Here is a 15,836-nt window from a genome sequence, read left to right as displayed (position 1 = left end):
TTATCAATATTAGTACCATTATCAATACTAGTACTGTTACTAGTACCATTATCAATACTAGTACCATTACTAGTACCATTATCAATATTAGTACCGTTATCAATACTAGTACTGTTATCAATAATAGTACTGTTACTAGTACCATTATCAATACTAGTACCATTACTAGTACCATTATCAATATTAGTACCGTTATCAATACTAGTACTGTTATCAATACTAGTACCGTTACTAGTACTGTTATCAATACTAGTACCATTATCAATACTAGTACCGTTATCAATACTAGTACCATTATCAATACTAGTAATGTTATCAATACTAGTACCATTACTAGTACCATTATCAATATTAGTACTGTTATCAATACTAGTACCGTTATCAATACTAGTACTGTTACTCGTACCATTATCAATACTAGTACCATTATCAATACTAGTGCTGTTACTAGTACCATTATCAATACTGGTACCATTATCAATACTAGTACTGTTATCAATACTAGTACCGTTATCAATACTAGTACCGTTACTAGTACTGTTATCAATACTAGTACCATTATCAATACTAGTACCGTTACTAGTACCATTAGCAATACTAGTACTGTTATCAATACTAGTACCGTTATCAATACTAGTACTGTTATCAATACTAGTACCGTAACTAGTACTGTTATCAATACTAGTACCATTATCAATACTAGTACCTGTTAGCAGATGTAGATTGTACAGCGATTCTGGCGTGTATACCCAGTGCTAACTCGAATATAATGACGGAGGAATAAAACAACGTGGGGCATCACTTCTGTTCAGTGGAACTCTTCTGTCCAAAAGTAAAACTTTATTGACACGTCACCTTCAGCACCTCTTATTGGCTGCTCTCCTTGTCCATCACACAGTACCCGAATTAACTCTACAAGGTCTGCACATGACAATACAAATAGATAACATATAATTGAGAACACATTTCTTCGTGTATGTTAACAGTACCGTTATCAATACTAGTACCGTTACTAGTACTGTTATCAATACTAGTACCATTATCAATACTAGTACCGTTATCAATACTAGTACCATTACTAGTACCATTATCAATACTAGTACTGTTATCAATACTAGTACCATTATCAATATTAGTACCGTTATCGATACTAGTACTGTTATCAATACTAGTACTGTTATCGATATTAGTACTGTTATCGATACTAGTACTGTTATTGATATTAGTAGTTATCAATACTAGTAATGTTATCAATACTAGTACCATTACTAGTACCATTATCAATATTAGTACTGTTATCAATACTAGTACCGTTATCAATACTAGTACTGTTACTAGTACCATTATCAATACTAGTACCATTATCAATACTAGTACCGTTACTAGTACCATTATCAATACTGGTACCATTATCAATACTAGTACCGTTATCAATACTAGTACTGTTATCAATACTAGTACCGTTACTAGTACTGTTATCAATGCTAGTACCATTATCAATACTAGTACCGTTACTAGTACCATTAGCAATACTAGTACTGTTATCAATACTAGTACCGTTATCAATACTAGTACTGTTATCAATACTAGTACCGTTACTAGTACCATTAGCAATACTAGTACTGTTATCAATACTAGTACCGTTATCAATACTAGTACTGTTATCAATACTAGTACCGTTACTAGTACTGTTATCAATACTAGTACTGTTATCAATACTAGTACCATTATCAATACTAGTACAGTTATCGATACTAGTACCATTATCAATACTAGTACAGTTATCGATACTAGTACTGTTATCGATACTAGTACTGTTATCGATACTAGCACCATTATCAATACTAGTACAGTTATCGATATTAGTACTGTTATCGATACTAGTACCGTTACTAGTACCGTTATCGATACTAGTACCGTTATCAATACTAGTACAGTTATCGATACTAGTACCATTATCAATACTAGTACAATTATCGATACTAGTACTGTTATCAATACTAGTACTGTTATCGATATTAGTACTGTTATCGATACTAGTACTGTTATCAATACTAGTGCTGTTATCGATATTAGTACTGTTATCGATACTAGTACTGTTATCAATACTAGTACTGTTATCGATATTAGTACTGTTATCGATACTAGTACTGTTATCAATACTAGTACTGTTATCGATATTAGTACTGTTATCGATACTAGTACTGTTATCGATATTAGTAGTTATCAATACTAGTACTGTTATCAATACTAGTACCGTTATCAATACTAGTACTGTTATCGATATTAGTACTGTTATCTATACTAGTACTGTTATTGATATTAGTAGTTATCAATACTAGTACTGTTATCAATACTAGTACCGTTATCAATACTAGTACCATTATCAATACTAGTACCGTTATCAATACTAGTACCATTATCAATACTAGTACAGTTATCGATACTAGTACTGTTATCGATATTAGTACTGTTATCGATACTAGTACTGTTATCAATACTAGTACCATTATCAATACTAGTACTGTTATCGATACTAGTACCGTTATCAATACTAGTACAGTTATCGATACTAGTACTGTTATCGATACTAGTACTGTTATTGATATTAGTACTGTTATCGATACTAGTACTGTTATCGACACTAGTACTGTTATCAATACTAGTACTGTTATCGATACTGGTACTGTTAGCGATACTAGTACTGTTATCAATACTGTTATCAACACTAGTACTGTTATCGATACTAGTACTGTTATCGATACTAGTACTGTTATCAATACTGTTATTGACACTAGTACTGTTATCGATACTAGTACTGTTATCTATACGAGTACAGTTTTCGACGCTAGTAGTTATCGATACTAGTACTGTTATCAATACTAGTACTGTTATCGACACTAGTACTGTTATCGATACTAGTACTGTTATCAATACTGTTATCGACACTAGTACTGTTATCGATATTAGTACTGTTATCAATACTAGTACAGTTATCGACACTAGTACTGTTATCGATACTAGTACTGTTATCGACACTAGTACTGTTATCGATACTAGTAATGTTATCAATACTAGTACTGTTATCGACACTAGTACTGTTATCGATACTAGTAATGTTATCAATACTAGTACTGTTATCGATACTGGTACTGTTATCGATACTAGTACTGTTATCGACACTAGTACTGTTATCGATACTAGTACTGTTATCAATACTGTTATCGACACTACTGTTATCGATATTAGTACTGTTATCAATACTAGTAGTTATCGACACTAGTACTGTTATCGATACTAGTACTGTTATCAATACTAGTACTGTTATCGACACTAGTACTGTTATCGATACTACTACTGTTATCGACACTAGTACTGTTATTGATACTAGTACTGTTATCAATACTGTTATCGACACTAGTACTGTTATCGATACTAGTACTGTTATCGACACTAGTACTGTTATCGACACTAGTACTGTTATCGATACTAATACCATTATCAATACAGTCCCGGTAGTTTCAGCAGCGAGCAACCGAACATGGAGCCCGAAAAGCGGCAGACTGAGGGCGGACCACCCGGGTCTCTAGAGCCATGAAGGGTGTGTGTGTGTGTGTGTGTGTACAGACTTTCTCTCCATAGAGTTTCGCTGAGTTTACATCCGGGTTTTTTCCCTAGGCAATGGGAGTCCGCAGCACCACCGTTCCTTTGGCAAAGTGAAATAAATTCGCCGCACCGACACAAAAAAGTAGTCCGCTTTTCGAACACATTTTCTCGGCGTCCGGTGCCGCCGATCAGTTCGATTTAACGAACTTTACCGGCGGAGCATGTACGCGTTGATCTCTTTGTCGTGGTGCCACGCGCGTCAGTTGTGCTCGCGAGTAGTTGTTCGTCTCCCCCCTCCTCCCCTTCTCTCCTTTCCCAGCTCCGCGGCGCAGTGATCCGTGCTTCGTGCTGCGGCTGTGAGCTGAATGAGATTGAAGAAGAGTTCTTCTTGTTTTGTAGCTTCAGTTTCTCTGTTTTTTTTTAACGCAAATTTAACCAAAACTAAAATATAAAATACTTCAACAACACAAAGCTCTGGGGCCGGACTCTCTCGTGCATGCTGCTGTTACTGCACCGTGGATCGGATATATAGAGAGATATATATTTAATTAATCCACAAGGAGGACTGCTGCTGAGTAAGTGCACATTGGGCTCTTCTTTTTTTATTTTTTTATTTTAATAACTTAAATTTTCTCTCCGTGTTTCATAAAAACTTCACGTTGTGTGTCACCGCCTCGTCCGTCGTTGTGTCCATCGGTGTGTTTTTAGCGTGTGTTTAGCGGGCAGGTGTTACGAGCTAAAGCCTCCGGTGGTGGTGGTTCGGCTCGTGTTTCTGTGTGCTTTAGCTGCTGTGTGTGTGTGTGTGTGTGTGTGTGTGTGTTTTCTTCTTCTCGGCCCACATATAACTTAGACTAACGTCTGCTGCTCGGTGTCATAATTCAGAAAGATGGCGTCCTGTTTTTAAGGGGACTATTTTATGTGATTCTCCCTCTCTTGTTTTCTCTCTATGTGGTGTGGTGTTTCTTCTTCTGTCACGTATCCTGCCGCCGAACGACGTTATTATTTATCTTTGATGTAAGTTAGTTAGCTTCGGTTAGCCCCTAGCATTGATGGTTAGCATTGGCATTAGCTGCTACCTGCTAACACTTGTTCTCTTTCACAGCGGAGCAATGTCGCGGATGCGTTCAGGGTCTTTATTTTGATGCTTTTTTTTTTTACCAACATTGAGGAGCATTTAGGTAGACGTGGTAGTTTATATATATATATATATATATATATATATATATATATATATACATGGTATATTATGTTTTTATAAAGGTGGAGATTAAACCTTCTAATCTGCCTCTATAGTGGCTTCATAAGAAGGTTATAAAACATTTATTTCACCGCTCAAACAAAAAGAAAACCCACTTTTCAGTGTGAACTCTTCACGCATCTCATCCTCAAACCTCCATTTTAGTTTATTTTTCTTCTGTGTGTTTTCGGGGCCCTCTGCAGCAGCATGTGATGCTGATGAAGTTTATTACCCAGAAAACTTCATGTCCCACTCAGGGAACACGTACTCCTGATTAACCAGCGTTTACATTCTGATGTAATACTACGAGCTTCTTACAAACTGTGTGTTCGTAACAGTAGTCTGGTGTGACACTTTAGTTAGTCATAGAGACATTACTGCAGCTTTACTTACTCACAGAGTACTTCTACACAACTCTTACGTAACGTTGGCATTTTGACGTACTTGAACTTAACTTGAGTCTTTATTCTTCTACTCTACCACAGTTAAGAGGAAGATATTGTATTACATTTATCAGAGAGCCGAAGTTGTATATTCAGATAGTATATATAACTAACAAATACTTTATGATGTAATACTTTACATATAGTTAACCATTACTGTAGTTTTATGTGGTTTCTCTTTCTTTGTCTTGACCAGGAAGTACTTTTACCCAAGTTATATACATGAGTTTCATTTCGATGTACTTGTACTCCTGCATGTGATGCTGATGGAAGTTTTTATCCAGACAACTTAATGTCCCACCGGGGAACAAGTACTCCCCAGTGAGTACATACTGCTGTACTCTGATATACAGAAAAACTACGAGCTTTTAAAAAGTGTTTTTTAAATAGTAGTCTTTAGTCATAGAGGTGACGAGCTCTCACTGTTTACAGCACAAAGTACTTCAGTCGTGTACTTTAGTATCATTTTGAGGTACATGTACGTAACTCAAATATTCAATGCTACTTTCTGCCGATACTTATACTCTAGTACATTTCATAGAGAAATACTTTCTCTAAGTCAGAAAGTACTTTTAGTAAAATCCAGCGATTAAGTATCTTTTTCAGGTACTTGTACGTAACTAGTATTTACATTTTATAGGATACTACTTTCTACTTCTACTCTACAGTATCTCGGAGAGAACTGTTGTACTTTTTACTGCACTGCTACTTATCATCTTCAGTATTACTAAGATAATAATAGTAGTACTTTCCTACCTTTACTACTGATACTACACAAAGATGATAATACTTCTGTACTTTAACTGTTGATACTATAACTACACAAAGATGATAATACTTCTGTACTTTAACTGTAGATACTATAACTACACTAAGATGATAATACTTCTGTACTTTAACTGTTGATACTATAACTACACTAAGATGATAATACTTCTGTACTTTAACTGTTGATACTATAACTACACAAAGATGATAATACTTCTGTACTTTAACTGTTGATACTATAACTACACAAAGATGATAATACTTCTATACTTTAACTGTTGATACTATGACTACACAAAGATGATAATACTTCTGTACTTTAACTGTAGATACTATAACTATACAAAGATGATAATACTTGTGTACTTTAACTGTAGATACTATAACAACACTAAGATGATAATACTTCTGTACTTTAACTGTTGATACTATAACTACACAAAGATGATAATACTTCTGTACTTTAACTGTAGATACTATAACTACACTAAGATGATAATACTTCTGTACTTTAACTGTTGATACTATAACTACACAAAGATGATAATACTTCTGTACTTTAACTGTTGATACTATAACTACACAAAGATGATAATACTTCTGTACTTTAACTGTCGATACTATAACTACACAAAGATGATAATACTTCTGTACTTTAACTGTAGATACTATAACTACACAAAGATGATAATACTTCTGTACTTTAACTGTAGATACTATAACTACACAAAGATGATAATACTTCTATACTTTAACTGTAGATACTATAACTACACAAAGATGATAATACTTCTGTACTTTAACTGTTGATAATATAACTACACAAAGATGATAATACTTCTGTACTTTAACTGTAGATACTATAACTACATAAAGATGATAATACTTCTATACTTTAACTGTTGATACTATAACTACACTAAGATGATAATACTTCTATACTTTAACTGTAGATACTATAACTACACAAAGATGATAATACTTCTGTACTTTAACTGTAGATACTATAACTACATAAAGATGATAATACTTCTATACTTTAACTGTTGATACTATAACTACACAAAGATGATAATACTTCTGTACTTTAACTGTTGATACTATAACTACACAAAGATGATAATACTTCTGTACTTTAACTGTTGATACTATAACTACACTAAGATGATAATACTTCTATACTTTAACTGTAGATACTATAACTACACAAAGATGATAATACTTCTGTACTTTAACTGTAGATACTATAACTACACAAAGATGATAATACTTCTATACTTTAACTGTTGATACTATAACTACACAAAGATGATAATACTTCTGTACTTTAACTGTTGATACTATAACTACACTAAGATGATAATACTTCTATACTTTAACTGTAGATACTATAACTACACAAAGATGATAATACTTCTGTACTTTAACTGTAGATACTATAACTACATAAAGATGATAATACTTCTATACTTTAACTGTTGATACTATAACTACACAAAGATGATAATACTTCTGTACTTTAACTGTTGATACTATAACTACACTGAGATGATAATACTTCTGTACTTTAACTGTTGATACTATAACTACACAAAGATGATAATACTTCTGTACTTTAACTGTTGATACTATAACTACACTAAGATGATAATACTTCTGTACTTTAACTGTTGATACTATAACTACACAAAGATGATAATACTTCTATACTTTAACTGTTGATACTATAACTACACAAAGATGATAATACTTATGTACTTTAACTGTTGATACTATAACTACACTAAGATGATAATACTTCTGTACTTTAACTGTAGATACTATAACTACACAAAGATGATAATACTTCTGTACTTTAACTGTTGATACTATAACTACACTAAGATGATAATACTTCTGTACTTTAACTGTAGATACTATAACTACACAAAGATCAAAATACTTCTGTACTTTAACTGTTGATACTATAACTACACTAAGATGATAATACTTCTGTACTTTAACTGTTGATACTATAACTACACAAAGATCAAAATACTTCTGTACTTTAACTGTAGATACTATAACTACACAAAGATCAAAATACTTCTGTACTTTAACTGTTGATACTATAACTACACTAAGATGATAATACTTCTGTACTTTAACTGTTGATACTATAACTACACAAAGATCAAAATACTTCTGTACTTTAACTGTTGATACTATAACTACACAAAGATCAAAATACTTCTGTACTTTAACTGTAGATACTATAACTACACAAAGATCAAAATACTTCTGTACTTTAACTGTTGATACTATAACTACACTAAGATGATAATACTTCTGTACTTTAACTGTTGATACTATAACTACACAAAGATCAAAATACTTCTGTACTTTAACTGTTGATACTATAACTACACAAAGATGATAATACTTCTGTACTTTAACTGTTGATACTATAACTACACTAAGATGATAATACTTCTATACTTTAACTGTAGATACTATAACTACACAAAGATGATAATACTTCTGTACTTTAACTGTAGATACTATAACTACACAAAGATGATAATACTTCTATACTTTAACTGTTGATACTATAACTACACAAAGATGATAATACTTCTGTACTTTAACTGTTGATACTATAACTACACTAAGATGATAATACTTCTATACTTTAACTGTAGATACTATAACTACACAAAGATGATAATACTTCTGTACTTTAACTGTAGATACTATAACTACATAAAGATGATAATACTTCTATACTTTAACTGTTGATACTATAACTACACAAAGATGATAATACTTCTGTACTTTAACTGTTGATACTATAACTACACTGAGATGATAATACTTCTGTACTTTAACTGTTGATACTATAACTACACAAAGATGATAATACTTCTGTACTTTAACTGTTGATACTATAACTACACTAAGATGATAATACTTCTGTACTTTAACTGTTGATACTATAACTACACAAAGATGATAATACTTCTATACTTTAACTGTTGATACTATAACTACACAAAGATGATAATACTTATGTACTTTAACTGTTGATACTATAACTACACTAAGATGATAATACTTCTGTACTTTAACTGTAGATACTATAACTACACAAAGATGATAATACTTCTGTACTTTAACTGTTGATACTATAACTACACTAAGATGATAATACTTCTGTACTTTAACTGTAGATACTATAACTACACAAAGATCAAAATACTTCTGTACTTTAACTGTTGATACTATAACTACACTAAGATGATAATACTTCTGTACTTTAACTGTTGATACTATAACTACACAAAGATCAAAATACTTCTGTACTTTAACTGTAGATACTATAACTACACAAAGATCAAAATACTTCTGTACTTTAACTGTTGATACTATAACTACACTAAGATGATAATACTTCTGTACTTTAACTGTTGATACTATAACTACACAAAGATCAAAATACTTCTGTACTTTAACTGTTGATACTATAACTACACAAAGATCAAAATACTTCTGTACTTTAACTGTAGATACTATAACTACACAAAGATCAAAATACTTCTGTACTTTAACTGTTGATACTATAACTACACTAAGATGATAATACTTCTGTACTTTAACTGTTGATACTATAACTACACAAAGATCAAAATACTTCTGTACTTTAACTGTTGATACTATAACTACACAAAGATCAAAATACTTCTGTACTTTAACTGTTGATACTATAACTACACAAAGATCAAAATACTTCTGTACTTTAACTGTTGATACTATAACTACACTAAGATGATAATACTTCTGTACTTTAACTGTTGATACTATAACTACACAAAGATCAAAATACTTCTGTACTTTAACTGTAGATACTATAACTACACAAAGATCAAAATACTTCTGTACTTTAACTGTTGATACTATAACTACACTAAGATGATAATACTTCTGTACTTTAACTGTTGATACTATAACTACACAAAGATCAAAATACTTCTGTACTTTAACTGTTGATACTATAACTACACAAAGATCAAAATACTTCTGTACTTTAACTGTTGATACTATAACTACACTAAGATGATAATACTTCTGTACTTTAACTGTTGATACTATAACTACACAAAGATCAAAATACTTCTGTACTTTAACTGTTGATACTATAACTACACTAAGATGATAATACTTCTGTACTTTAACTGTTGATACTATAACTACACTAAGATGATAATACTTCTATACTTTAACTGTAGATACTATAACTACACAAAGATGATAATACTTCTATACTTTAACTGTTGATACTATAACTACACTAAGATGATAATACTTCTGTACTTTAACTGTAGATACTATAACTACACAAAGATGATAATTCTTCTGTACTTTAACTGATACTATAACTACACAAAGATGATAATACTTCTATACTTTAACTGTAGATACTATAACTACACAAAGATGACAATACTTCTGTACTTTAACTGTTGATACTATAACTACACAAAGATGATAATACTTCTGTACTTTAACTGTTGATACTATAACTACACTAAGACGATAATACTTATGTACTTTAACTGTTGATACTATAACTACACTAAGATGATAATACTTCTATACTTTAACTGTAGATACTATAACTACACAAAGATGATAATACTTCTGTACTTTAACTGTAGATACTATAACTACACAAAGATGATAATACTTCTGTACTTTAACTGTTGATACTATAACTACACAAAGATGATAATACTTCTGTACTTTAACTGTTGATACTATAACTACACAAAGATGATAATACTTCTATACTTTAACTGTTGATACTATAACTACACAAAGATGATAATACTTCTGTACTTTAACTGTTGATACTATAACTACACAAAGATGATAATACTTCTGTACTTTAACTGTTGATACTATAACTACACAAAGATGATAATACTTCTGTACTTTAACTGTAGATACTATAACTACACAAAGATGATAATACTTCTGTACTTTAACTGTAGATACTATAACTACACAAAGATGATAATACTTCTGTACTTTAACTGTTGATACTATAACTACACAAAGATGATAATACTTCTGTACTTTAACTGTTAATACTATAACTACACAAAGATGATAATACTTCTGTACTTTAACTGTTGATACTATAACTACACAAAGATGATAATACTTCTGTACTTTAACTGTTGATACTATAACTACACAAAGATGATAATACTTCTATACTTTAACTGTTGATACTATAACTACACAAAGATGATAATACTTCTGTACTTTAACTGTAGATACTATAACTACATAAAGATGATAATACTTCTATACTTTAACTGTTGATACTATAACTACATAAAGATGATAATACTTCTATACTTTAACTGTTGATACTATAACTACACTAAGATGATAATACTTCTATACTTTAACTGTAGATACTATAACTACACAAAGATGATAATACTTCTGTACTTTAACTGTAGATACTATAACTACATAAAGATGATAATACTTCTATACTTTAACTGTTGATACTATAACTACACAAAGATGATAATACTTCTGTACTTTAACTGTTGATACTATAACTACACAAAGATGATAATACTTCTGTACTTTAACTGTTGATACTATAACTACACTAAGATGATAATACTTCTATACTTTAACTGTAGATACTATAACTACACAAAGATGATAATACTTCTGTACTTTAACTGTAGATACTATAACTACACAAAGATGATAATACTTCTATACTTTAACTGTTGATACTATAACTACACAAAGATGATAATACTTCTGTACTTTAACTGTTGATACTATAACTACACTAAGATGATAATACTTCTATACTTTAACTGTAGATACTATAACTACACAAAGATGATAATACTTCTGTACTTTAACTGTAGATACTATAACTACATAAAGATGATAATACTTCTATACTTTAACTGTTGATACTATAACTACACAAAGATGATAATACTTCTGTACTTTAACTGTTGATACTATAACTACACTGAGATGATAATACTTCTGTACTTTAACTGTTGATACTATAACTACACAAAGATGATAATACTTCTGTACTTTAACTGTTGATACTATAACTACACTAAGATGATAATACTTCTGTACTTTAACTGTTGATACTATAACTACACAAAGATGATAATACTTCTATACTTTAACTGTTGATACTATAACTACACAAAGATGATAATACTTATGTACTTTAACTGTTGATACTATAACTACACTAAGATGATAATACTTCTGTACTTTAACTGTTGATACTATAACTACACTAAGATGATAATACTTCTGTACTTTAACTGTTGATACTATAACTACACTAAGATGATAATACTTCTATACTTTAACTGTAGATACTATAACTACACAAAGATGATAATACTTCTGTACTTTAACTGTTGATACTATAACTACACTAAGATGATAATACTTCTGTACTTTAACTGTAGATACTATAACTACACAAAGATCAAAATACTTCTGTACTTTAACTGTTGATACTATAACTACACTAAGATGATAATACTTCTGTACTTTAACTGTTGATACTATAACTACACAAAGATCAAAATACTTCTGTACTTTAACTGTAGATACTATAACTACACAAAGATCAAAATACTTCTGTACTTTAACTGTTGATACTATAACTACACTAAGATGATAATACTTCTGTACTTTAACTGTTGATACTATAACTACACAAAGATCAAAATACTTCTGTACTTTAACTGTTGATACTATAACTACACAAAGATCAAAATACTTCTGTACTTTAACTGTAGATACTATAACTACACAAAGATCAAAATACTTCTGTACTTTAACTGTTGATACTATAACTACACAAAGATCAAAATACTTCTGTACTTTAACTGTTGATACTATAACTACACTAAGATGATAATACTTCTGTACTTTAACTGTTGATACTATAACTACACAAAGATCAAAATACTTCTGTACTTTAACTGTAGATACTATAACTACACAAAGATCAAAATACTTCTGTACTTTAACTGTAGATACTATAACTACACAAAGATCAAAATACTTCTGTACTTTAACTGTTGATACTATAACTACACAAAGATCAAAATACTTCTGTACTTTAACTGTAGATACTATAACTACACAAAGATCAAAATACTTCTGTACTTTAACTGTAGATACTATAACTACACAAAGATCAAAATACTTCTGTACTTTAACTGTTGATACTATAACTACACAAAGATCAAAATACTTCTGTACTTTAACTGTTGATACTATAACTACACAAAGATCAAAATACTTCTGTACTTTAACTGTAGATACTATAACTACACAAAGATCAAAATACTTCTGTACTTTAACTGTAGATACTATAACTACACAAAGATCAAAATACTTCTGTACTTTAACTGTTGATACTATAACTACACAAAGATCAAAATACTTCTGTACTTTAACTGTAGATACTATAACTACACAAAGATCAAAATACTTCTGTACTTTAACTGTTGATACTATAACTACACAAAGATCAAAATACTTCTGTACTTTAACTGTTGATACTATAACTACACTAAGATGATAATACTTCTGTACTTTAACTGTTGATACTATAACTACACTAAGATGATAATACTTCTATACTTTAACTGTAGATACTATAACTACACAAAGATGATAATACTTCTATACTTTAACTGTTGATACTATAACTACACTAAGATGATAATACTTCTGTACTTTAACTGTAGATACTATAACTACACAAAGATGATAATTCTTCTGTACTTTAACTGATACTATAACTACACAAAGATGATAATACTTCTATACTTTAACTGTAGATACTATAACTACACAAAGATGACAATACTTCTGTACTTTAACTGTTGATACTATAACTACACAAAGATGATAATACTTCTGTACTTTAACTGTTGATACTATAACTACACTAAGACGATAATACTTATGTACTTTAACTGTTGATACTATAACTACACTAAGATGATAATACTTCTATACTTTAACTGTAGATACTATAACTACACAAAGATGATAATACTTCTGTACTTTAACTGTAGATACTATAACTACACAAAGATGATAATACTTCTGTACTTTAACTGTTGATACTATAACTACACAAAGATGATAATACTTCTGTACTTTAACTGTTGATACTATAACTACACAAAGATGATAATACTTCTATACTTTAACTGTTGATACTATAACTACACAAAGATGATAATACTTCTGTACTTTAACTGTTGATACTATAACTACACAAAGATGATAATACTTCTGTACTTTAACTGTTGATACTATAACTACACAAAGATGATAATACTTCTGTACTTTAACTGTAGATACTATAACTACACAAAGATGATAATACTTCTGTACTTTAACTGTAGATACTATAACTACACAAAGATGATAATACTTCTGTACTTTAACTGTTGATACTATAACTACACAAAGATGATAATACTTCTGTACTTTAACTGTTAATACTATAACTACACAAAGATGATAATACTTCTGTACTTTAACTGTTGATACTATAACTACACAAAGATGATAATACTTCTGTACTTTAACTGTTGATACTATAACTACACAAAGATGATAATACTTCTATACTTTAACTGTTGATACTATAACTACACAAAGATGATAATACTTCTGTACTTTAACTGTTGATACTATAACTACACAAAGATGATAATACTTCTGTACTTTAACTGTTGATACTATAACTACACAAAGATGATAATGCTTCTGTACTTTAACTGTAGATACTATAACTACACTAAGATGATAATACTTCTGTACTTTAACTGTTGATACTATAACTACACAAAGATGATAATACTTCTATACTTTAACTGTTGATACTATAACTACACTAAGATGATAATACTTCTGTACTTTAACTGTTGATACTATAACTACACTAAGATGATAATACTTCTGTACTTTAACTGTTGATACTATAACTACACTAAGATGATAATACTTATGTACTTTAACTGTTGATACTATAACTACACTAAGATGATAATACTTCTATACTTTAACTGTAGATACTATAACTACACAAAGATGATAATACTTCTGTACTTTAACTGTAGATACTATAACTACACTAAGATGATAATACTTCTGTACTTTAACTGTTGATACTATAACTACACAAAGATGATAATACTTCTGTACTTTAACTGTTGATACTATAACTACACAAAGATGATAATACTTCTGTACTTTAACTGTAGATACTATAACTACACTAAGATGATAATACTTCTGTACTTTAACTGTTGATACTATAACTACACAAAGATGATAATACTTCTATACTTTAACTGTAGATACTATAACTACACTAAGATGATAATACTTCTGTACTTTAACTGTAGATACTATAACTACACTAAGATGATAATACTTCTGTACTTTAACTGTTGATACTATAACTACACAAAGATGATAATACTTCTGTACTTTAACTGTTGATACTATAACTACACAAAGATGATAATACTTCTGTACTTTAACTGTAGATACTATAACTACACTAAGATGATAATACTTCTGTACTTTAACTGTAGATACTATAACTACACTAAGATGATAATACTTCTGGACTTTAACTAGATACTATAACTACACAAAGATGATAATACTTCTGTACTTTAACTGTAGATACT

Source organism: Anarhichas minor, unplaced genomic scaffold (assembly GCF_050575085.1).
Source record: "Anarhichas minor isolate MPS153535 unplaced genomic scaffold, ASM5057508v1 ptg000061l, whole genome shotgun sequence".
Classification (NCBI taxonomy): Eukaryota; Metazoa; Chordata; class Actinopteri; order Perciformes; family Anarhichadidae; genus Anarhichas; species Anarhichas minor.
The sequence above is the reverse complement of the archived record's forward strand: the minus strand, read 5'-3'. Positions refer to the sequence as shown.